The sequence below is a fragment of the Uranotaenia lowii genome, chromosome 3 (assembly GCF_029784155.1).
Source record: "Uranotaenia lowii strain MFRU-FL chromosome 3, ASM2978415v1, whole genome shotgun sequence".
Lineage (NCBI taxonomy): Eukaryota > Metazoa > Arthropoda > Insecta > Diptera > Culicidae > Uranotaenia > Uranotaenia lowii.
Window position 1 is genome coordinate 121700564 of NC_073693.1, and position 26678 is coordinate 121727241.

The 26678-nt window shown below is 37.5% G+C and overlaps 1 protein-coding gene and 2 pseudogenes across 2 annotated transcripts in view; 1 reads left to right on the forward strand and 2 right to left on the reverse strand.

Annotated features, from left to right (window-relative positions):
• Nucleotides 1-26678, reverse strand: part of LOC129750874 (G-protein coupled receptor dmsr-1) — a 477126-nt gene that overhangs the window by 83987 nt on the left and 366461 nt on the right. Inside the window, exon 3 of one of the 2 annotated variants that reach the window (XM_055745999.1) lies at nt 26497-26546. The exons of the other annotated variant lie outside the window; for it this stretch is intronic. The gene's annotated coding sequence lies outside the window, so the exon portion shown is untranslated. The remainder of the gene's footprint in view (nt 1-26496; nt 26547-26678) is intronic. 2 annotated transcript variants of the gene reach the window in all.
• On the forward strand, nt 2996-3353 carry LOC129752568 (signal peptidase complex subunit 3-like; annotated as a pseudogene).
• LOC129752569 (signal peptidase complex subunit 3-like) lies at nt 5867-13163 on the reverse strand (annotated as a pseudogene).

Below are 26678 nucleotides of genomic sequence, written 5' to 3' on the forward strand. Positions count from 1 at the left end.
TAACTGTTTACGTCAACTGTTGTGGTATAGGGGATGGGAAATACTTTTCACTCTCTCACTACAAATTTTGTTATGCTTCAAGTGATTACATTTTTGAATGCTTTTCATGCAAATAGATGTTAGGAGGAGTTCCGAGTAATTTCTCAAGTTTATTTTTAAAGGGGAAATAAGAACGTGGCGAATGGATAACACATTGAGGAGCCCTCTCTAATTACAGTTTATAACATAAAATCTTCAAAAGTAGACTGACTCACGAACCTGAATTCTATCAACGAAATTCAAAGTCGTTTGCAAAATCGACACCGTTTCTCGTTGTCCATAATCAAGAATTATTTCATCTGACAACCGTAACATTTAATTTAGCAATTGAGGAACGGATTCGAGCTGGCAGATGAATGGCTGTCTTTCAGTGTGTCGACTGGCGAAACAAACGTTTCGTTCGTATGTTTCAGAAAACGCTTGAGAATGTTGTACTTCTGTCTATCATTATTCTATTTGGAAATTGAATCCATCACCTGGGATAGATTCTATGTATATAGGAAATGTACAGAGAGCAAAAGCAAAAGTAAGAGAATGGAAGATGTTGCTTGCTGTTAGGTAGACATTTTTGATTGAGTTCACGTGATCAGCTGATCCGGAAATCCACATGAGTGCATTGTGGATACTAAACTTGGAACGAGATAAACGAGGCAAATTTCCACAAAATATTTTAATTAGCTTCAGATGTGGCACCCATCTATCTTTCTGCAAATTGAGATTATTTTTTGCCTTATCCAAATACCCTAGCCTACCAAATTTGATTTCATTTGCCTCATTTGTGAAAAATATAATATGAAAGCCTTCTGCTCTTCCCCTTTCACAAATACCCACTGGAAGAAGTGAGAGGTATCAAATAATCGTGGAATCAGTCTGTTCCATTCGCTTGATTACTCAATCTTTTTGCATACAAAATTGCTAGTTAAACTAAAACTTAAGTGAATAATGTCCGGCGTCTTTCTTTGGTTTTCTTTTACGTTTCGGAACTCGTTTCCTTTGCTGAAGTGATGAGTTCTCTTGTTCTATACTCGGAGCTTCGTCTCCCGGGGCTCTTGGATACTCTCTCCATAAGATGCTTTTATCTTATGGCGTTATTTTCTCTAGATGATTCGATCGCATGTCGGACACTCTTTATTAGTTTATCACCTAGGTAGAAAATCCTTTTTACGGATTACATTCAAAGCCACGGCGAGCCACCGCGTCTCCCCAGTATGCTACCTTAGGTCCATGGGTGCAATTGGGTGACTCTAGATACTATGTACCCCTACGGCATAAAGTCCACCTGGAACCTCTGGCCATAATTCTCAACCGGACCTGCAACGATTGCTGTACCCTTGATGGAGACCAAGTCCGTGCTTCTGCGCTTATCGGCTTACTCGGTTTCAAGTCAAAACCCCAGTATATATACCCTTCCTCTTGTTACAATTCAAGACTAAGGACCTCTCCTCTGACGACTTGAGGTCCGGCCTTTACTCGTTACTCGAGGCTCGCTGGGTTACCACGAATATCGTGCGCTCCGCCTCTGTTCGAGACCAATGACCTCTTTTCTAACGTCTTGAGGTCTTGGCTCAGATTGGTTTGGCTCGAGGCCTTCTCCTCTTTGCATGTCCGTGTGCCGATCGAGAGCAGCTTATCCTGGACAGGCGCCTATCACTGGCCAAGAAGTCATCTACATCGACTCGAGTGCCTCACCCGCCGATGCCGTGATGTCACTCTGCCCGAGAGTATTCCGCGTCGTGAATACTCTTCTTCTTACGAGTTCGACTGCGGAGAAAGTCAAGTCTTATATCCGCAGCCTCCGTTGCAGAGGGTGCGTTCTACTCGGATACTTCGCGACGGTAACGTTGGAGATATCCTACACACGTACACGTCGTACCAAGAGCTCGGCATACGCAGAAGGTAGTCTTATCTCTGTATGCTTAACTGCTAGGTTCGCACGCACCTCTACTCAGATGCTCCCCGACGAAAAAGTCACCCTACACCGATTACGGACTGGTGCTGGTTCCAACTTCTCTACAGGGTAGTCATGATCCGGGTGAACCCATCCTCACTATCCTCTGCACGATATGCTGTCGACTGTCGTATCGGGTCCATAGGCCGTAAGCATGTTAATGCGTACCTCTTCGAACCTTGGCCAGTTGAACACTACGTGCTCTAGTGTCTCAACTGTGCACAGCCGGTTGGACAGAATGGCAAAGCCACATGTCCTAACCGATGGTGGTACTGCATGAAGCATCCGTAACCAGTCAAGAGCTGCGTCATGCAGAAATCCACCTCGCCATGTTTCCGTTCCATCCAAAATCAAACATTAGGGATCACTGGACGCATTCCGAGCTGTTCCACTGGTGTTGCCAGTTGGCATGTTTCCGCACATCGGGCGTGTGCCTGTGCTCGTAGCAGAAGATATCTTCCTCTTACAAGACCCAGATGGACATGACGCTCACCACGTCGGACACTCTGCAGAAAGCACTACAAGTACTATTAGTTAGCCTTCACATTGTCCGCGTTGCGTCACAAAAAACACCTATTTACCATACCATCGTAATACAGGCGGGCCATAAAGTGGCTTATGCTCAACTGAGGGGGAAATTCCTTGTCAGAGTTGAATATCTCCAGGTACTATCGGCTTCTGAGAAATTTTGGGGACAAAACACTAGCGCCAAAATAATATTGACGAATTAGACTTTAACCATTAATTCGAAAATTTCAACTGCATGCTTTGGAGTTTTTGTTTACATCACAATCGATGGAACGTTCTGCTGCTCTGCGTCAACTTTCTTCAACGATTACGGAACTTCGACTCGGATCAACACCGTCAAAGGGCTAGTGTAAGTTTGAAATGGAATCTCAACTACACGATATTATTGAGAAAAAAGACCACGTAAGCATTTTTGATTTGGGATGAGAGTGATTCAATTTTCGATTAAATCTTTCAGCAAAAACGTTCTGAACTGTTTCCCGAGAAAAGAACGATCTGAGCGTCCTGACGTTCGGTCTCAAGGTTGTTCAACTGGAGCGTGAAGCAGCTATTCTTGTATTTGACCAGACGGAATAAAACGGGGCAAAATCATACTGCGAGGCGAAAACTCCCTGCAGGACTTCAAGAACATGAACATTAAGTCCTTATTCTGGGACGATGGCAATGGTTTGAAGTGAATTTCTAACTTTTAAGAGATTATTGGTTCTCGATCTTTTAATTTTTCAGCGGCTCCCAGAACGTGACGCTGACACTTTCTTGGAACATCGTTCAAAGTGCAGAACTACTTCCGAATGTATTTGCTCATGGAATCCTTCATGCCATCGCCGATCTAAACTAAGCTTGCAAAAACTTAGAAGAAGAACTTAAAAAAAATACACAAAACCCCTACAAGAGCTTATCGGTGATTAGAAAATTGCTCAAAGAAAAACGAATCGATACTAAAATAAGCCACCAAAGAATTCGTTTTTCGCCGAACTGCGGCTGACGACGATGCAGCATTTACATTTTTTCCATTCTGATTATTAATATTTTTGTTTGCAAATTGGAGCTGCCTATCTCAACATCATCCATCATCAATAAAAAAAACAAACTACAGGAACATCTGGTCGAAATGTTCCCTAGAACCGTGTGCACTTTATCCTTACTTCTTCAATCATGTATGTTTAGTTGAAAGGAGAAAATGTTCGAAATAAATTTAAATTTGAAAGCACGGACCTTACAATATGAATTTTCTCTATAGTTAAATGTATTAAGTAACACAAATTCTACCGTCTTTGCTATGACTAACGAATAACTGCTTTAAAAAACCATGATAATAATTCTAAATTGGTTGGTTTTGCTCTGATGACCGCTTGTCTTTACCCTCAAAACATTTGAATATCGACCTTGAACTGGAGAGATTCATTTTTGCAAAACTAACTGACTGATTTGGGAATCCGACATTCGGTTACACTTCCTATATATACTCACCTTGGATGTTTCGTCGGTCAAAGGCAATATGTGTTTGCAAGCTTGAATGCAAGTTGGAAGCTTGAAGACTTTTTCGCTGATGGCAGCACCGTAAACAAAAAGTTAACGTCCCAGACTACTTGTTCGAATAACTATTCAGCCGGGTATCTTGATAGAATAGAATATCTTTGATATCTCCCTGTCTTCTTTTTTTTTGGTTTTGTTGATAGAGACCCTCCAAAAAGCATCCTGGTCCGACGACTTTGCTTCGACACGAACTGGCTCAGCGACCTTTCATTTACCATCTGGTCTAACGACCATTCAAATGGCTTTCGAAATCATCTAGGTGGATTTCCGTTTCGACCTCTTCCTATGATTCTTTATCGCCAAACTCCGTAGCACAGGTTCGTCGACCATCCATTACTTCAAGTTTAACGACCTGCCAATGGTTTCCAGGCACGGCAGCCTTCCATGGAAGCCAGTCCAACGACCTTCCACTTGCTCCCTGTCTAACGACCTTCCCATAGCTCGAGTTTGAACTGGTTCCCAGTTTGACGACTCCGACGATCTTTCAATGAAACCCCTCCCTGATCAGTGAACCTTCAATGAATTAGGTCAGAGGACCTTCCAGCAGATTACCGATCGATGTGATGTCCTTTCAGTTAGGCTTCATTCTGACAAACTTTTGAATGGTCTTCATAAACTCCTTGGTAGATTTCCTGTTCGGGAAACTTGCTTCGGTTTTATGGTCTGATGCTCTCAATGGCACTGGTCCAGAGATCTCTCGATAGATCCCTGAAGCGACAACTTTCTCTGCTTTCCAGTTCGAGGAAACGACTGGTTTCCTGTCAGATGACCTTCCACTAGCTTCGGCTCAGCGGCCTTTCCATTGCACAGTTCTGATGACCACTCGGATTCCTGAAGTTTCTTGACCTTCTATAAACTGTTAAGAGTACTTGTAAAAAGCAGGTACACAATGTGTGTAGTTTTGCAATTGGGCAACACAGATTTCTTCGATATGTCTAATATCAGCAATTTTCAACGACCAGCAGAAGTCTCAGTTTGCTGTGATTCCGTTGCAATATATTTCTTTCATGCAGGAGACCAAAGATATTATATTCTATCAAGATACCCGGCTGCATAGTTTTTCGAACAAGTAGTCTGGGACATCATCTCTTTGTTTACGGTGCTGCCACCAATGAAAAAGTCTTCAAGCTTTCAACTTGTATTCAAGCTTGCAAACACATAAGTTTTGCATTTGACCGACGAAACAACCATGGTGTGTATATATAGGAGGTGACCATGTTGGTTTTGCAACTGCGAAATTTATGAAGTTTGTTTAAAATTCGATCTCTTTACTTTAAGGCCGAGATTCAATATATTTGAAGGTAATTTAGATTCTCAGATTCAAAAAGGCATACGACCAGACAAGCGGCAATTAAAGCAAAACAAAACAATTTAAATTATCATCATGTTTTTAAAGCAGTCATTGATCATGACATAGCCGGCAGAATTTGTGTGACTACAATTATCTAACTATAGTGAAAATTCAAGCTGAACGGTCCAGTGATTTCAAATTTTATTTTATTTCGATTTTTTTTTTACTTTTATCTAAACATACATATCTGAAGAACTAAGAAAGAAGTGCACACGGTTCTAGGGATCATTTCGACCAGATGTTCCTGAAGTTTGGTTTTTTCATTGATGATTGATGTTTGCTCCAATTTGAAAACAAAAAACAAAACAATTAGAATGGGATGAATGGAAATGCTGCATCGTCAGCTCAGTTCGGCTGAAAACGAATCCTTTGGTGACTTGGTTTATTATCGATTCGTTTTTTTTAGCTCTTTTATAATCTTCGATAAGCTCTTGTAGGCGTTTTTGTGTCCATTTTTTAGTTCTTTAGACCGCCGACGGCGTGTAGGTTTCCGGGAACTTGATCGTCTGATGTCCGTGAACAATTAAATTCGGAAGCAGTCCTGCATTTGGAACGATGTTCAAGGCAAGGGTCAACGTCACATTCTGGTGACCTCTGAAAAACTCTCTCAAAAATCTCTTTAAAGTTCGAAACTTACTTCAAACCATTTCCATTGTCCCAGAAAAATAGGTGTACTTGGTGTTCATGTTCTTGAAGTCCAGCAGGGCATTTTCGCCTCGCAGGATCATTTTGTCCCACCTGATTGAGCTCGTTCTGTTCCGTCTGGTATTCGGCCGTCAGATACAGGAACAGCTGCTTCACACTCCAGTTCAACAACGTATTCAGGTTGGTATTAAGATCGAACGTCAAGGGGCCTTTTCCGAGAAGCGCTGAAGTCCGGATCGTTTTTGCTGCAATATTTAATTGAAAATCGAATCACTCCTATCCCAAAACGAAATCGCTCACGTGGTCTAAATTTTCCAAACTATATCATGATACTGAGATTTCATTTCAAACTTACACTAGCACTTTGACGGCGTTAGCCCGAGTCGGAGTTCGGTTATCGTTGAAGAAAGTTGACGTAAAGCACCAGAATGTCCTATAGATTGTGGTGTAAACAAAAACTCCAAAGCATGCTGTTAAAATTTTCAAATTAATGGTTAAAGTCTTATTCGTCAATATTATTTTGGCGCTAGTGTTCTGTCCCCAAAATTTCTCAGAAGCCGATAGTACCTGAGGAGACTCAATCCCGTTCAATATTTTCAACTAACAATAGGTCTCAAACTGTAGTTGTGCATTTTTATTAGCAACATTTTGAGATTGGTTTCATTGTTACAAAGAGCAGAAGACACAATCCGTTGTTTAATCTCCATTATCAACCGAAGCCTATATCAGCTTGGGGGTTTTCTTTCTCGAGCAGTAGACTCAATCTGTTTTTTTTTTTTTCATTTAACCCTCATCCGCATTAGAGTGTCAATTTGACACTATTGCAAATTTGAATGCTTGTCACTTTTTTCAGAAACTTAAAAAAAAAATTTTTTTTCGGGGACCCTAAATGATTTTAAAAGTTCTTTAATATTGCATTTTTACTTTTTTTTTATGGACCAACCATGGAAGCCTGGACAAAATAACTTCCTTTTCCGACTTAGAGTGTAAGTAAAATCTATCTAAGTCGTTTGAATTATTATGAATTTCATATGAACTTATATCACTAGAAACCTTGTAATGTCAGTAAAATATGTTTAGAGCATTATATACAGCTAAAGCTACTAGTTTTCCCGTTATTTAGCGGAAAAGGAAAAAATCCGAAAAAACATGCCTCAGAAAAATTATTCCAGCTCGTACATTACATACTCAAAAAAAATATCTATCCTATGCATATGAAAGCTTAAGTTATGGTCTGTATAATAAAATCAAGAAAAAAAAATTGAATTTTTTTTATGAAAGGGTCACAAAAAGTTAAAAAAAGTGGTCTGAAAGACCTACTTTCCATTCGTTTGCTAATAAAGGTTGTTTGAGGGGTGGTAAAGTTTAAAAAAAATTACTACCAAATTTAGTCTAATTCTAACATTTTGTTGTATTCAGATTCTCGAATTTACTACAATTTTTCAAAGTTAACTACTTTACGCGATGTTTTTAAATTTTAAAATTTCATCTCTTTTTTTAGTTCAGCGTTAGATTGCACCCGAATTTTCAGTGCTTTCTTGCCGTATGAAATAATTAAAACTATATCCGAATTTAGATATTCAAATTCTAGATATTCAGGAATGATTTTACGTATATAATTTTCATATTTCAAGCGACCACCCTAACGTACTTCGGCGTAACGACTAACACGAGCAAAAGTCGTTATACGCCGAAGTACGTTAGGGCGACCTGATCATAAGGCTGAATAGCATACTAAAAAGAATGGTCTTAGAATTAAAAGTCCAAATCTGCATTGATCGGTTTTCAGTTGGCAGAAGTCTCAATCCGCGGTTAAAATTTGAAGTCTAAATCCGCTGTAACTAAGTTTTCCTTAAAAAATACTTAATTTTCTTAACTTCATTTCGTATCAGCAATAGTTTCGAACCAAAAAAGCTTTTTTCAGAAACAGAAGTTTCAACCAGTAGTTTTTATCATCCACAGAAGTCTCAAGCAGCTGTATCATCTGTTGCATAATAGTGATCGTTTGAATTTTCTTCATTGGACCCTTTTTAAGCAAATAAAAATAGAAATGTCTTCTATCGAGACCGACTGACAAGAGGAAAATTCGGCCTTATTTGTAACAACTAGCTCTTTTGCAAAAATTTCTGAATTTTCAGTTAGCATGAACGATCAGCTGGCCGGTCGAATTGTTTGACACTTGTTGACAAATATGATACTTGTGGGGAATGTTGTGACTAGTTGTGAGTTGTGAGTAAACTACCTGTTTGCATGCCTTCTCATGCTCAATTTACCCATTTGGTTATTCTGTGGAACTAAAGTCCAATTTAGTGCTCTACCTAGAATATCATTGAATAACTTTTCGTGGTTTTATTTTCAGTAAGAAAAATTTACCTTGTTTCCGCTTTTATGGCTACGGTTTCATGAACATAGAGGGAGGCAGAAGTCATCTAAATTCTTAACAAATCAAACAAAACTGCAGTAATACCGACATACGTTTTACGCCCTCGCATATATGGGGAAAAGCAATTGCTTTGCCATCATCACTAAATAAAGGAAAAAAGTTTCAATATGCTGTGTGGGGGGAAACTTTTTACGAGCTTTTTCTGTTTCTTTTCCGACTAAAAAAAAGTATTGCATATCAAACATCAACACTCAGAACTTCCCCCCACTTTTTGCCTCCCTCGGGTCCTAGAAAGTGCGAAATGAATAATTTTACTCGCACACACTTTACAAACTTTGCTCACGTACTCACGCCAAGTACTTTCTACGGACTCCGCATGAGGTAGGATACCCTTTGCCTTCGCCTCCAGCTTCTGGTGCAGACAACGAGGCGCAAAAGCCACAAAACAATCTTTTTCAAACATGATTATTCGCGGCGGTGTGATTCGGCCGGAATATATATCAGAATTTTACTGTGGGTTGGAGGTAGACTGATTCTTTTTTTACGCCCCACCATATACGGGATTGATATTTTATACGCCTCTCTCGATGGGATCTCGACTGTAAAAAAAGTTTCTCTGAAATAGTTTTCGTTTTCGTGTTATCAACTCAGCTCCTGTCTGACGGTTTCAGTGAGAGATCAAATTTCTACCATTGTAACAAAAGGTTTTATTGCAGCAGCAACCCGTATCCGTAGGTATATGACGTTTTGTGAGCACAAACATTATAAAATTTTTGCTACCGCTGTCAACTAGCAACATTCATATGCAGTTTCAATAATTCTGGAAATGATTGACGTTGGAATTCCGCAGAAAAAGTGCTGTATACGGATGATTAAATTAATTAGTTTTATCGCTCGTCGTAACTAGGAGATACAACACGGTGTTTTTTTTAATTTTTTCATGTGAGCAGGAAAAAGCTCAACTTAAACCTTTGTGTATCGTGAGCTCCAGTTTTCATAATTTTCGTGAAAATGAGATGCATTTTGCCGGAATTGTGAAATATTGTTGTGCACAAATGGTGTATTTTTCCAAAGATTTCGCTGAGTCTGTTGGCAAAAATGAAAGAAGTACATTTCTGGGCAGATAGACAGAACAAGGGTCCGAAGGACAAAACTTTGGACCGGAAAATCATGCGTACGTACGATGGTCGAAAGATTGCCTCACTAGATGAGTCTACGTTCTCATCCATATGGAAAGAGGCCTACATGTTTCTGGTGCACAAAAAAGGGGACAGACGAAATGTGAACAACTATCGTGGCATTCCTGCCTTATGTGCGATAGGTAAATTTTTCGAGCTGGTTGTTTTGGAACCCATTTTTTCGTATTGCAAGCCTTATTTTTCAAATGAACAACATGAATTTATGCTTAAGCGCTCTACGACTAAAAACCTGTTGACATTCACATCTACTGTGCAAGACAGTTTTGCCATGGGATCTCAAACCGACGTCATCTACACTGACCTGTCAGCTGCTTTCGACAAGGTGAACCATGACATAGCCATCAAAAAACTCGATCGTATTGGTATCTGCAGGTCTTTACAGGAATAGTTCCGCAGCTACCTAGTTAGACGAAAACTCATTATTCGAATAGGTGAATTATTTTCCAGTAAATTCTCTGCCAAATCCGGAGTGCCTCAAGGAAGTCATCTAGGACCAATAATATTCTTGATATACTTCAACGACGTGCTGTTGCTCCTTGATGGTCCAAAACTAGCGTATGCTGATGACCTGAAACTATGGATGTAAACTTTCTACAGAGCCAGTTTAACCTCTTCGCCTCTTGGTGTGATGTCAATTGCCTTCCCTTGAATCGTAGTAAATGCGCAGTAATTTCGTTTTCCCGCAAGCGGCTCCCGTTATCAGCCATTTATCATCTTGGAACTTGGCGTGATTCTTGACGCACGGTTGAATTTCAAGATTCACACTAACTACATCGTCGACAAAGCCTCCAGATGTCTAGGTCTTCTTTTCCGCATGACGAAAGACTTCAAGGATGTCTACTGCTTGAAGAGTCTTCATAATAGTTTGGTTCGATCGACTCTTGAATATGCCTCCGCTTATTGGTGAATTTCTTTCCTTTCGTTAGATGTTCAATTCTTTCCATCATTGGAAGTTGGCCCGTCCCGGATAGCATCACGTGAATCGGTGTAGATTTTATATATCCTATCGAGGCTCTGAGGAATGTGCTGTACGTTGTTTGTATTTTCGTCAGGTAAGAGTCAGCCGCTCCGCTATAGATAGAACGACCATACTCTAATCGACTGCGTCCGATTGCATTGGAAATTTTAAGAAGTGTTGCAGGGTTAGAGTGGTTTTTTCTACCAGATAGTATCTTTATGAGAGGCAGTTTCATTTTGGCTCGTTTACAAACATCTTCAATGTGCTTTCTGTGGAAGAGTAACCTATCAAGCGTGTAACCCAGGTATTTGTAGGTGTTTGCGATCTCTATGTTAGTTCCTCTGATTTTGATCTCCATACTGTTTTTGTGTTCGCGTTTACTTCTAGGTCTAAGTTGTTCTATTTATTAGTTATCCTGTCCAGAAATAGGTTTGTTTGGGATGCTGCTCTGCCTATAGTTTCAGCTGCCACGATTACAGCGAAGTAGTCGGCAAACTGAGGGAGAGTACATCCTTCTATTTGGAGTTCGTGGAGTTCAACTGTGTAAAGGTTAAACAGAATGGGCGATAAGGGACACCCTTGAGGGAGACCCTAAGGAACTTCCTTGTAAAGCATGGATCACTACAAATCTGGACGCATTAATTCGGGTCTATCTCAGAGCTATGTAAACGAAATAAAAATGTTTTGTGCTCAATTTGTAGGGTTTTTACTGCACTTTTAAGGAAAAATAATAAAAAAATTATTCCGATGTTGTTTTGATGAAATTTCGTACTTTTCGTCGAGAACCACTCATCTAAGTTTGGACACCCTATTCACTGACCTCAGCGGCCATTTTGTTCCACAATCTCTTCATCTCTGTTGCATCCCGCCCGAGTCGTCCTACCATTCTTCTTCATCTTCTGATTAACAATTGCTCAAAATTTTTCGATAGGGCTGAATTGAGGGCAGTTGGGTGGGTTGATGTCCTTTTCGACAAAATCCACCAGTTGGCCCGATACCACTGTAGTACCTCTTCGCTGTACTGGCAACTAGCTAAATCTAGCAAAAACTTTACTGGTTCTTTGTGAGATCTAACAAAAGGAAAAAAAAAAACATTTTTCAGGCACTCTTCCTTGTACATTTCGGAGTCCATGGTCTTGTTTTTCACAAAAAACAGGGGGTTTTCGACCGCAGCTCCAAATATCTTGCCAAATCAAACACTTTTCTGCAAAGTTATTGGCAAAAACGAAGCAAGTTCAAGATGGGGACATCACTCCGACCAGTGGCTTCGTAAAATTTTTGGTCAGGAAGCCTCCTCAAATCAGATTTCACGATTTTTGAAACAGACCACATCGGGTTTTTGAACGTGGGTGTCCAAAATTAATTTTCGTCTCGCGGCTTCTATCACGTGTAACTTTTTTGGAACAAAACGAATCGTAATGAAATTTTCAGCACTGATAGAGGAAACATTTTCGAACAAAGTACTGTCAAAAAATACCAGATCCGACAACTAGGAGCGCTATGGTATAATAAACAGTGCGTCCAGATTTCTGATGTGCCATGCTTTATATTGAGTCAGTGTCAGTTTTAAGAATAAGGGTTCTTTACTTTAGGTATGTTTGCAACCAAGAGATTAGTTTGTTAGGAATCCTTATCTATCTTTGCCAACAGGTTTAATAGTGTGTTAATCTTAACATGGTCGAATGCTCTAGAGACGTCTAAAAAGGTTACTATGCACTCTATTTTTTTCTTCTCTTGATTCTCTAATGGTGTTTACAACAAAGTTAATGCAAGTTTGTGCTGAGCAGTTACTTCTGAATTCAAAACTTTGTTTTGGGAGTAGATTCTTTATTAGGCAGATGTCTGAGATTCTATTTTTGATTGCAGAATTTATAAGTTTGATGTTGACATTCATCAAACTTATGGGTCTTTTCGAGACAGGGCCAGAGACTGTTATCTTTTTCGAGATAGGTTTAACTTCCGTAGTACGCCATCTACTCGGTATGTTTTCCGAGATAAACACTTCGTTTAGCATCTCACATATCTTGAGTTGTAGCTCGAAGTTGAGACCCTTCATTATTGCATATGCCATTTGATCTTCTCCAGCGGCCATGATTTTTTTTTGGTTCTGAGCACGTCAAGTAGTTCATTAGCTTTTGGTGGTATTTCGAAGAATTTCAGGTCTGCTGGATCTGTGGGCAAACGATAGATTTAGTTTTTCCACCAAAGTAGAAGTTCATAAACTCGTTGCCTTCTTCGTGTGACAGTAGAACTTTGCTTTTATTTTTTCCTGATAGTGCCCCTTTCACGATATTCCAAACGTGTCGCGTTGAGGTGTCCTCATCAATTTTGCTCATAAGATCGTTGACATATTTTCATTTTTCTTTTCTAAATTCCCTTTTAAACAACGTACGAGTTCTCTCCAGTTCCGTGTAGTCTTCTAACGGTTTGTTTTTGTTGTACATCCGCAAAGCTTCCCTTTTGGCAATGTACAGGTCATTAATCAGTTCAGTCCACCATTTCTTCAGAAAATTCTGTTTTTTATTTTTGAACGTGTACGAAGATTTCTCAATAGCTTCCTCGAAAATTGTCTGCATTTCGTTTAGGTCATATATGAATTGAGGTCTTATGTTGTTCAAATAATCGACGACTTTTTCGCGGTTAACTGTTGTGATCTTTCGATTGACGACTGTTACTTCGCTAGATAGGGTTATTTTGATTGATCTCTTCAAACACCTCCCAAGAGGCTTTGCAAACTAGTCCTGAGGTAGCCAGCGTTTTGTCAACAGCTGAGTCACGATTTCCAGGGATATTGACGGTTGCTTGAGAGCCATCGTTAAGGATGATAAAATTGGAGTTGTCTAGAAGGTCCTCTAATAGTCTGCCGCGATAGCAGTTTTCAAATTTTGGGCTAAAAGATTCGTGGTGAGGATTAAGGTCTGCTCCGATGACAATTTGCCCTTGTATGCCCGTTAGCCAATTAATAAATAGTCTAAGTACGCCGCCTACGGTCCATTTTTATTGACTAAGGCTTAAATTTGAGTCGCTTCCGTCCGGGGCTAGGTACGCGGAGATCAGCATGATAGGGTCGAATCCCCGAGTTAGTCTCGCGCTCACTACTTCGAGGCAATTAAATGAAGGGGTTTCTAGTTCGATAAATTGAAAGTTATTCTTTATAAGAAGGTCTACTCCTCCAAAGCCGAGTGCTCTTCTTTTGGAAATCAATGTGTAATCTTGGATGAGGAAGTTTTCACCCTCCTTCAGCCAAATTCTGGGCGAAGGTCCTGCATTTGGGCAACCTTCGATGATTTCGTTTATCTTGTTGTATACATTCAATAGCAGCTGATCCAGTTGTATGCCGGTTGGTTGGGCATTAAGATTCTCCGTCATTTGGTTTCGGGGCTCCACTAGAGGCTTGAGCTAGATTTTTTCCCGGAGGTTCTCGATGAGTTCCTTCCTGACGCTCGCTACTATTCTTTCTATGAAATTAGTGTTGTATGCCAGTGAGGTACCGGTCTGTTCGTTGTAATTCACGTAATGTTGCTCCGGAGAGGGGATTTTCTCTGCTAGGATTTAGAGATGGAACTTACTACAGCCAAAAATGCTATCCAGCAATTTCGACTGCTTGTCGTCCTCCTCTAAAGGGGGGAAATCAACATTTACTGACAGGGTTTCGAATCTGTTATAGAGTTTCGGTGTTTTTTCCACGGCTTCTTTGTATGATAAACCTTTTCTTCGCATATCTGTGTTAATTTTTATTTTGCGTTTTCTCTCGGGGCAGTTGGGGTCATACGGTTTGTGTTCCCCTTTGCAGTTAGGACAATGCAGAATCCTGGAGTATTGGCCACTTTAGTCATGTGTTCTGGAGCATGTTGGACACCTTTCGGCTCCAGAACAATGCTTGGTTTTGTGACAGAATCTCCAGCATTTAGTGCATTGTTTTATGGGGAACACGTACCTCCTTAAACCGCATTAAACGGGCATCCGTGGATCATGAATCTGTCAGGTACTTTTGGTCCCTTCACGGTTATTTTTACATTCATCGTGGGAATGAGGTTTTCTTGTATTTTCCGCAATATACGTTCCAACTTTAGAATAACGAATTCGCATTCTGCGTGTTTTTGTATTTCATCATCCTCGTACTCCATTGGGATACCTCGAACGAAGGTAATGGTCTCTTAGGACGATTTAGGTGAGTATAACTTGAGGTTATGTTTGCTGAAATTGATTTTTGCAAACTCCTCGAAGGCCGATGGGTTGGTAAACTCTACTTTGAAGCAGAATTTTTCAAGCATTTTAATTTTTTGGAAAAGCTTGAAGTTCGCTTCGCTTAGTATTTTTCCTACTGTTAGGCGATGTTTAGCAACTTCGCGGCTGTAGTCTACCTGTTCGAGAAACGCAATGTTCGCCTCCACGCCTGGATGGGTGTTGCAAGTGCTACTGGTCTTTGAGGTAATGTTGTTTGGTGCTGTTTGGTTGTGTGGTCTATCCTTAACTCCTTTTGCGGCAGTCGTTGGGAGATTGACTGTTTTCTTGGAACCGTTAGTTGGAAGAGCTGTCCTCCCGTTTCGTCGCCCTTTTTTTCTTCATTCCTTTATATATTAGCGCTTGAACACTTCATCGACAGCACGAATTCACTTCGAAAATCGATCGAATATCTTTTATTGATTCAATTTTTAAAAGAACTTCGATTTTCACTACGCGTTTACAATATGGCGTCGACTTGAATGTCCACCGATTTTATTTTGTTTTGCCGATTCTTGTTTATGTTGTTCACATGTGCGTTTGACGTTTACACTTTTAACTCTAAACACTTAATTTTGGCTCGAATCAATACAATTACTACACGCTCAAAATTTAATAACCACAAACACTTAATTACAAAGCTATACGAAAATAATTTGGCAAAATAAAATGTGTTAATAGCGTTTTGCAAATTACTTTACTTACATTATATTACTTTAAAACTTTATTTTGGACATCAAATGCAAAAGACGCAAATCATTGTTTTCCGCTAGATATCATTTCTGGACCACTGTGCATTGGGAGATCGTTAGAAAGGAGTCGTTTCGACATTTTCAAAGGTCGAGGGATTAAGAGCCAAACGGGAGGATGTCGGAGCGGAAGGTCGTCGGGCCGTAGAAAGTCATTGAGCAGGGCCTTTAGAAGGTCGTCAAGCCACCGGAAAGGCAAGACGGGTCGTAGCCATTTGATGGGGGGTCCGGACAAAAAAGTTCGCCCGAATAGGACAATAGGCCAAATGGGACATTTGGCCGAAAGTTATTTGGCCGAATGGATGATAAGCCGAATGGTCATCAGGCAGAATGGACGATAGGCCGAATGGTCGTGAGGCCGAATGGTTGAAGGCTGATTGGTCGTCAGGCAAAATGTTCGTAAGGGCGAATGGATGCTAGGCCGAATGGTCGTTAGGTCGAATGGTTGTTAGGCTGAATGGTCGTTGGGCCGAATTTATGCTTGACCTATAAGACATATTAACGCTTTTTTGCTTGTTATGCCAAACGGTAGCTAGTCCGAATGGTCGTTAGGCCTGATGACTATATTAGGCCGAATGGATATAAGGGTGGATTCGGCCTTACGACCATTCGGCTTACTGACCATTCGGCCTATCGTCTATCCAGCCTAACGACAATTCGGCCTAATGACCATTCGGCTGAACATCCTTTCGGCTTTGCGTCGATTCGGTCTAACAGCCTTCGGCTGGATAACCGTCGGTCGAATAACCCATTCGGCCTAACGTCCATCGGCCAAATGGCTATCGACCTTATGACTTAAGGGCCGAATGACCCAGCCTCATTTGATGGATATTGGTTCAAATGCAATGGAATAACTTCGGAACGAAGCAAATAGGAAGTAGCCGCCCGGGAAACAAGTGAAAGCTCGTCAGGCAAGGTTCCATTACATACATTGCAAGGTCAACAATTCGAAGGCTAGAAAGCCGCTGAAAGGTCGTCGTACCAGGAACCAATAGAAGTTCGTCAGATCTGGTGCGGTGCTACAGCCATGGTTGAACGATGTGCCAAGACTTTTATGGAAAATCGTCAGATCAGGTGCCATGGAGTGTCGTAGTGCCGAGTCTAGTTTGATATCTTAAGGCCGAGAGCCAGGAAGTTGGCGCACCGTTTGGTCATTGAAAGATCTTCGGAGCGGTGCCTTTGGAAAGTAGATGACACGGGAATCAGCTCGGCGATCCGGCTGCCATTAACCCACTGCTATTTCACAATTTAATATTTTTTCATTGAAGTCATTTTAAAGTTGTTGTTGATGTGTACATCAATTTTTTTTAATACGATTTTTCACATTTTTTCAAACATTATATGTTGTTGTTTTTTTGTTAATCGTTCCAAAATCTTTCCAAAAATTTAGAGATACTCAAATTTATTGTACCATAGACACAAATCGTGTTGATCTTCATCTTTATGCCATCAATTTGGTTTGAAAAATTCAAATTGCTCTCATTTAAATCCTCCTGTTATGGCTCCCATAAATTAATGTCACAGTAAAGCTTCCATTACTGAAAGCTTCAGCTCTGCTCCAGAGCATATCGAACCGACAACGGATAGCAGGGCTGGTAGCGGTTTGACTATGAAAAAGTAGTGACTTTAGTGACCAAAATTTGAAAAAAAGTGACCAAATAGTGACTTTGAGGACCGAAAAAAGTGACCAAATTGTGACTATGTAGAACGAAAAACGTAACTTTGAAGTACAAAAAATGTGACCAAATCAGGCCTGAGCGAAGGATCCGTCTATGGGGGGGGGTCTTTCGAAATTAAAATTTAGTTAAAAATAATAACAAGACCAAAAATAAAAAAATTGAAAAGGAAAGGGTTTTCTTACACCGTTTGCCACTCATGTTCAACACACAAACTAAAAAAATGACTGATAAACCAAATTTTGGAAACACATTACAATGAATGTTTCAAATTTTCGATAAGTCAAGAAAGTTAGAAATAAATTAGTTTCAAAAGAATTTCTTAGCAAATTAAAAATTTAATAAATCTGAATTATAAAATAAATGTCCATTCTTGTACAAAACTTACCATGAATAGATGTTAGGAAAATGATAATAATTGTCAATTTTTATTCATCTAAATTTGGAATTCTTTTCTTCATTTTTAACTGGAAGTTTAGTGAGAAATTCCGCTGTAAGTGCCAATTAAAAAAAAAAGTTCAATTACACTGACAATAAAAAAAATGTCAGAAAATGAGTAATTAAGTGAATGATAAAAACTGATGAAAAATTTAAAATAATGAGTTCAAAACTTTTGTTATTAATATTGAAAGCACAAATCAAATACAAAGTTAGTTAACACTGCGTATTAAAATTTATTTTTAAAGAGTTTTTAAATTAATTTAAAAATCATGATCGATCCAAAAACATGATTTCATATAAAAAATATTAATGAAAAGTTTTTAAATTTGCAATCGCAGGTTTTTAAGCTTTAGATTACAAGCTCTGAGTTTTTTGTCTCTTTTGATTAAAATATTGGGTCCTAGAAAAAGAACAGAAGGTTGAAATTATGTTTTATTATTAAAAATTTGGAGTTAAAGGCTTATGGTTGAAGAACACGAAAATTCAGGATTTGAAAACAAGGAAACAGTTTTAAAATATATGTCTTAAAAATTTAAACAGTTTGATTAAAAAAATCCGGCAAGTTGATTAGAAAATTGAAAAAAAAAACTGTACAGTAAAAATCGGTAAATTTATTTGAAAATTGAAAAAAACAATATGGAAACAAAAAAGATTAGTTTTTGAAAACATTTCAGGAAGAGTTTTTTCAATAAACATGTTTCACCATAACCATTTTGGTTCTTATTTTTTTTAAACTATTGATTTGGTAAATAGTGTCCTAAACTAGAAATTTTGTCAAATTCGGCTGAACACATTTAGTTTTGGTGATAAAGAGTTTATTACTAGTAAAATCAAACATTGATAGATAACTGATTATGGAGAAATATCATCACAAGTATTTTTGACATCACAGCAGAAAGTGTAAAAAAACTTGATGCTATTTAAAGCTCATCAATTCATATAAAACTTTTATTTTTAAATAATATGTTTTTGATTTGAGTTTTTGTAAAAAAAGTGCAGAAACTTCTCTAAAGATTTTTACTTATTTTCAAAAGTCATTTCAATAACAAAAGCTGATAGAAATATTGCATACATATTTAGATTCGGGGAACCCAAATTAGTTGAAATTACCGTTTAAACTCATTGTACCTAAGAAAAATGTAAATTTTGTGGCCTTGTATAAATTTTTAAAACCCTTTTTTAGAAGAACAAAAAACACTAAATAAAATTGAGTCTGGAATTGTTTTTTTTTAGAATATTTCATATCAACATAACATTTGTTATTACATAAAAGATTTTTTAAATAAAAAAATGGTTTTTTTCAATCTCAATCTTAGTTACACTTCGTAATAAAAACCCATTCTAAAGACAAGATAGGGGTTTTGTATATCAGGTTTTAAGTTCCAATACAAAAGGTTGATTGAATTAAAAATTAAAATCTACAATCAAAGTTAGTTTCAATTCATGAACGTCAAATAATGTCGTAGATCGAGATGTCTCAAGCCAAGGGTGATTCAAGCCAAAATTCTGCCGGAGGCGAAAAAAATTTCTGAATGACTGTTCAAGTAATTTACCGTTACTACCGTCAATATTAACACGCGCAATTCAAATTCCTCTTTCATTTGTTTATTTTCGGTGAAAAAGTGACTTTTGGTGATAAAAGTGACCATTTTTCGGAAAATAGTGACTTTAGTGACCAAATGATGAAAAAAGTGACTTTTTAGTGACTGACCCAAAAAAAGTGACCAAGTCACTAAAAAGTGACTCGCTACCAGCCCTGGGATAGGAGAACTTAATAAATGCCAGAGGATTCAATTTCAACAAGGTGGTAAATAAAAAATATACCTCTGATACACTTAATTAATACGATCTACGATACTCCCCGGTCGATGATTGCAGCAAACGTCGAACGAACGATAGGCTAGAAATTCAATAACACCAATTCGCCCGTTGTTGTTTATTCCAGAGAGCCTGACCGTAATAAATTGTCAGGGGGCGTTGATTGAAAACGATGAAAACGTTTTGCTGGGTTGGTTGAGTGGGATTTTCGGCGGTAACAAAATGGGAGCTGCGACCCTTTTTCGAGGCTACTGGCTCAATGTCATCATATCGAACAACGCCAAAATACACGGCCAAACATCCACGATGTTTAAATTGGTACTTTCGGGGAAAATTTAACGTTGTAGATTGGTTGTTCGGTTGCATCTCTTTCGTAACGGCTTTTTTTTCTCAATATTCTATATTCAGAGATATTTTCTACTGCAGATCCCATGAAATTGGCCTACCAACAAACGGATTACAACCCAGTAGAAGGCGGAAAAGCATCGGAACGAAAAAAGTTGGCAACTTGTTTTTGAACTTCGGCCGAATGGGTTTTAGCACTGTGCTATGATCCCGGTTGTAGGCGTTTCCCATCACCCACACCGGTTTGGTGTTGAGTTGCTCGCTATATGTATGATGGTCTAGGGTTGGGAAGCTTTTCTGCTCCCAACCTGACTTGACTAGGTGGCAAAACGTGATGTGATTGATGGGAACGGTTCACGTGACTGGATGGGAACAAACAAATGGCGTCAACATGTTTCCGGTGAAGCAGATGCAAAAGTGAAAGGACGACCTAACCCGGTTCCCTCCTCACCATCCTCGGGTACGTGGTTTTAAAGTTGCTCCACCCGCAGAACAAGAAAGGTGGTTCAGCGATTTTTTTCAATTTATTGTGTTTATTTTTTACAACCTCAGAATAAAATATTCGAAAGAATGAATAGATTGTACATATGTAACACAAGACCGCAACTTTAACGCAGAATTAACTCTCATCCGTCCCAGACATTTTTACCCGTTACAGAAGACTGAGTTGATTTGAGGTTATTTTTGAATTTCTCAAACCCTGGGGTCTTAAAAGCTTCGTTTTGGTCAAAATCTCATCCATGATTTTTTGCAGAATTTTTAAGTAACGTTTACATGAGTAAATTTGCACTTTTAGGTTTGTATGGGAAAATTGAATATTTTGTACTGAAAAATCAACATCATTTTTGTTTCTTCCGTGGAACCAAGCCAGCTGGTGCTTTTTGTGCCAATTTATAAATTTCCTAAAGGAAATTTTCCGCTGAACAACTTAGTCGAAGACCGTAACCTCATATCTTCATAGACAAAAAAGTTATTAGCTGTTTAACAGAGGCATGTCTTTTCGCATTGATAAAAAATTAATTCAAATGACATCACTGCTGAGTGCCTTGCGAGGTATTGCATGACTACCCAGTAAGCGCGTCCTCTCAGAAATCGGCAGAGCATGCAAAAAATTGAGAGTTGAGTCACCGAACTTAGAATAAAACGGTTATAACTTCGGCGACACTCCAAGAACGCAAATATTTTCATTCGGTTTGTCCTGCCGAGATACCTAGAGGCAACAAATACGAATGCGTACATGCGAAATCAGTTTGAATCGTACACTCGTACGGTGTGGTCGCATTTTGTCCCAGTGTCCCGTGTGTGCTTTCAATCGTAGCTGTCGACTTCTCAGGCAGGCGAACACGCGTCTCGAAGGGAAACATACAAACACGATTCGGATTGTGTTCTTGTGTTTCTCTGGAGGGCGTGTCTTAGCTTAATTTGTGGCACTTACCACAATGTGATGATGCAAAATCGCCAGAGAGATCGTTACGATCCCTCTGGCGATTTGAGTTACCTCTCTGCCGATTCATGTTTACTGGGTACTTTTCGTGCAATACCTCGCAAGGCACCCAGCAGTGATGTCAATTGAATTTATTGTTTATCAATGCGAAAAGACATGCCTCTGTTAAACAGCTAATAACTTTTTTGTCTTAGAAGATATGAGGTTACAGTCTTCAACTAAGTTGTTCAGCGGAAAATTTCCTTTCGGAAATTTATAAATTGACACAAAAAGCACCAGCTGGCTTGGTTCCACGGAAGAAACAAAAATGATGTTGATTTTTCAGTACAAAATATTCAATTTTCCCATACAAACCTAAAAGTTCAAATTTACTCATGTAAACGTTACTTAAAAATTTTGCAAAAAATCATGGATGAGATTTGGACCAAAACGAAGCTTTTTAGACCCCAGGTTTGTTTTGGAAACCACGTGAGATTTCATATTTTTTCGGTTTGAAATACTCAGATAATAATGTTTTTATCGGGCTTTTTTTTTATCAAAAAGAAAATATTTCTTAAAAATTGAACGTAAAAGTGCGAGAAGATTTGAAATTTATTCAGACTACGCAAAGTACACATTTCACGGAGCAAAAAATGGGGATTGTGATACTTTCAAAGTTTCAGTTTTATGATCCGATTGAAAATTAGTTTATTTTTCAAGTCCTCATATTGAATAGAACTATTGCTCTCTGTTTTCTGGAATTTGAAATAAAAATCATTAATGTTGAATTTGACATTGAATTACTGATCCATAAATTTGGTTTCGAGATTCGAATTATAATTTTATTTTCTGATACTAACCTCAAACTACTGATTGCGTTGGATCTTATTCTTACTAAGCATTCTGAAATTTTATTTAGATTCTCGTCTATAATACTGATGTGTTTTCAGAGCCTAAGTTCTAGGTGCTAAATTTGGCATATATTTTGGCTAAATTCTGAATCTGAATTTTCAATCTGAACTCGAAAATGACTATCTTATTCCTAACTTTAAATTTAAAATCTAAAATTTTATTAGAATTTGATTTTTTTTTATACAAGTGTAAGCTCAACTCAAAACCGCCAAAAATGAGTAAATTTACGTAAAATCTATTCAGTTTTTGTTTAAACTTCTTATAATTAGGCTTTTGTAAATCTTCCCATTAAAATAAGTTGTTCTACAGGTGAGCTGAATTGCGTGAATGCATTACTTTTATCACTCTAACTACCTTTTATTAACATTTTGGGTTAGACTCTTCAAAATTCTTCCCCCTACGTTTTAAATATTTTTGTAAAATAATAACATAACATGATATTTCTTAAAAAAGCACCTGATGAAGTTTTGAAAACCTTTCTTTCTGGGCCAATGTAGAATAATTCCAGTTATTAGATAGATGTTAAGCATATGGAGCTAGTTACAAATTCATATCACATCTTTGAAGTCGCAATATTATTTTAAAAAAAATAATTTTCTTCCCCTTCTAAATAAACAATGGGAGGACACCAAAAGATTGTTCTGTAAAGACTAGGACAACTAAGCCCGACAAGAACTTCGAGTTTATCTATTTTCTTTGAAAAAAAAACCTACAAATTTTGAAAATTCATTCTTTATATGTGTATACACCATCAGAATTTTTTCAATGTCACTAAAACAGTTGAAAAAGTTTTATTTTGTATTGAAAAAAGTTAACAATTCGAAATAAATTTACAGAAACAAAAAATTTTCAACAAAATTGTTGTATGTTAGAGATTTTTAAATGAGAATAAAAAACCAGCACATGTTCAATGAAAAGTTTAAAGAATTTACTTGAAATTTAGTTAAGATTTACATTTATCTACAGAAATTTCATTTCATGAAAGAGTCATGAAATTAAAAAAATTGAGAGGTCCTCATGAAAAAGTGACAAAACAATGATACAGAATTGAAAAAAATGAAGGACAAAATGTTGACAGAAGATTGACAATGACTTATAGAAGCTTATCGAAAAATTGACTTAAGTTGATAATAACACAAAAAAAGGCTAAAAAAATTTACGAGACTAATTTTCAAGGTAGAATATATAATTTTTCAAATTTAAAACTAACTCAAGGAGAATTTACTTAAAAATGGACCATTTTCAAAAAGATACACCGCAGACTTTATTGCATTATTCACATATTAATCATTAGAAAGAATTACTAGAAAAAAAAATGTTAAAAAAGGAAGGAATTTTTAAAAAATATTCATAAATGATTTAACACGAAAATTTCTTTAAAAAATTAACAGATCCAAAAACACTTCAGAAATATTGTATCCATTCAAGAAACACCTATCCGAATATCGCAGAAAATATATCAGTTAACCTCTTAAAAGGTACAAAAATTACTGAAAGTTATCGGAAAAGGGTTTGAAATCTATGTATATCTACCAATATTTCAAATGATTCGAAAATATCTAGAAATAAGGGAACTTAGAAATAAAATATCTGATATTTCCGATTCAAGTCACTTTTCACCAGTTTACCTTCCATTCAATACAACCAAGTGCATTGAAAGCATGGAATGTGTCCTGCCATGTGATTTAGTTCACTGTACAGATTTTGATTGATTTTTTTTTTTAAATAAAGTTGAGAATTATTTTTAACAAATTCAAGCTTCGAAAGTCATAACACTTCAAATCTTTGTTAAACATGTTGTAATAGTGTCACTTTAGGAAATATTTTTTCTTGACACGAATGCCAAAACTTTGGTAAATTAACAAAAAACTAAATATTTTAGGCGAAAAACTATTTTTGTTTAAATTCCAATTGTCATCCATATAATGTTTAAGTTTAAGCGATATAATAAAGCAAAACAAAACAATTATCTTCCTTACTAAATCTGAGCCATTCTCTCAATTTAGGTCGTGTGAAATCCCACAGGACTCGAAAGGAAAGAAAAGGAACCCGTCAAACAAATAATAAACGAATAAGCTAATAATAAAATAATGAATAGATACATACCACTTGTCGTGAAACAATATAATATTTTTAATGATGAGTAGAACAAGTTTTAAAAAATAAGCTCAGTTATAAGGAAATTATATACAAAATAGTGACTTTAGGGACCAAATTTCAAAAAAAGTAACTTCTGAGTGACCAGCCTGAAAAAAGTGACTAAGTTACTGAAAAGTGACCAACTTCTAGCCCTGCGTTTACTACAACAAACGGAATATTATAGCCAAAAATGCTTTGTGTGACACTTTTGCGTAAAATCAGAACGCATACCGATGCTAGTTTTAGGAAAAACTGTCACACGGCTGCACTTATTCTATCATTTTCAAAGCGCGTATAGTTTCTATGTTACTCAAACAACCAATTTAACATTCTTGCGTACAACATAACGACATTCCCCTTGATGAAATTTTCGTAAAAGTTCAGAACAAAGTATACTTGTTTGTATTTTTTTTTCGAAAGTTAACACTAAAAGAGATCGTTTGATGCAAAAAAGTGTAAATGACCCAAAAGACATATGGGACAGTTCTGCTTGGAACCGGAATTAAATTGCCTTTCTGGAAAATATAAATTGAAGCACTCAGGATCAGAGGGGTGCAAAAGCCAAAATCATCAATTTTGAGTTAAGTATACCTAACGATTTTGCATGTTCCAATGTACATCTGGTGCAAAACTCAGATTTTTTTATGATTTTTTGAACACTTTTTTGATTGAAATAAAACTGCTCGAACTCGAAAAATATATGAAAAATCGAGCACCTTCACACTTGCACCCCTCTGATCCCAAGCGCCTCATTTTATTGCGGAAATCATGCCTAAATACACTGAAACCCCAGTGCAAAGTTGAATTGAAGTGTAAAAAATATGAGAAATGGCAAATTGACAAAAAAAAAGTTCGATGAACAGCTAAGTTCGAACATTCGTCAAAAAATCTGTTTCCTATTTTGACAATTTACAAATGCAAAAATGTGTCAACTTTACAATTCTAAATTTATCTGGTATAACTTCAACAATTTTGACGGTCCATTGATTGAGAAGTACGGTTTTTACACCCCTTTTTGGAATTTCAGGGACCATGATGTTAAAATAAAAAAAAAATCCTTGTGCGCAATGTATAGCTTACAACTACAGCTTTCTTGGACAATAAGTGATTTTTTTAGTATTCCGTAGCTGATCAACATTTTGATTCCGAAAGTTTTTCCGATTTTTTTTTCTAGACTTTGAATAACGAAAAACAAAAGTGTTGTAGCTGAATATTGCCTGAAAAACATATTTGAATTTCATTACGAGGTTTCCAAAACTATAAAGGTTGAGGATGAGAAACGAGAAAGATATACCAAATTAAGTCAAATTGACACTCTAGAAACTCTAACGGGTAAACATTTCTGGGTCGGATGAGGGTTAATGTTAGTGTGTGTGAATAATTTTCAGAAAGTTAATTAATTTCTAATTTAAGAAGATAAGTCCCTTACATTGTTTTATTCATCAAACGACATAAATGGAGCATGAAATAGAAAATCTGAACCATCCAACGCGACACTGACACTGACCGAAATTGATCTTTTTTCACTTCATTCCACAACAGTGTCGCCCTGGTTCTGATAGCAATTGCAGCTTTCCACCACTGTTCTGCCACAACACCCCAGGACGAGACCTGGGGATGGGCAATGTAACGCGGAAATCCTCCGGGGATGCAATTTGTCAAAGCTCGATGTTTGACTTTAATCGTTAAAGTTTGTTGACATGAAATATTTACACGAGCACCAGATAGTGGAGACCAAATAGCCCGCCCGAATTATTGTTTGCCAAACGACCAACTAACTAAGAATTCTACACAATGTCTTGGGAGAGTGTACGGTTTTTGGTGAACTGGTGCATTGGTGCGGTGAATGTCAAGCTTCTGTGAACTTAATTAACAGTTTTGAGCAAGTGTTGTAAAACTTATTATCTTATTTATATTGAGAATCCGCATGTAGTCCGTTTTTTTACATTGCCTTTCACGAAATATAAAGCTTGAAATTATTTATTTAAAAAAAAAAACGGATAGATTCATACATTCCATCATACATCCAATCCAGTCGGCAAATGTGGGCGTTCATAGCTTGAACCTACTGGAATCTATTTGTGTTCATGGGTAATTCAAAGCTAACAGTTCTCAAAAAATAAAATTATTTTTCGCTCAACTTTATAATTAATTTGTACTAATAAGAAAAAGTTGAAATTACCTTGATTTTTCTCCGGAAAATCCTGGAGCCATGTTTGGCCATGTTGATACCTAATGATAAATCAAGAAACAAACGGAGAACTGTATTAATTCGTGTTTGAAAAGTGAGATGTTGTGGCAAACAGTAGGTATTAACCTTTCAAATCTAAATTAAAAAAAAAACTTTTTTTGAAGGTCAACAAA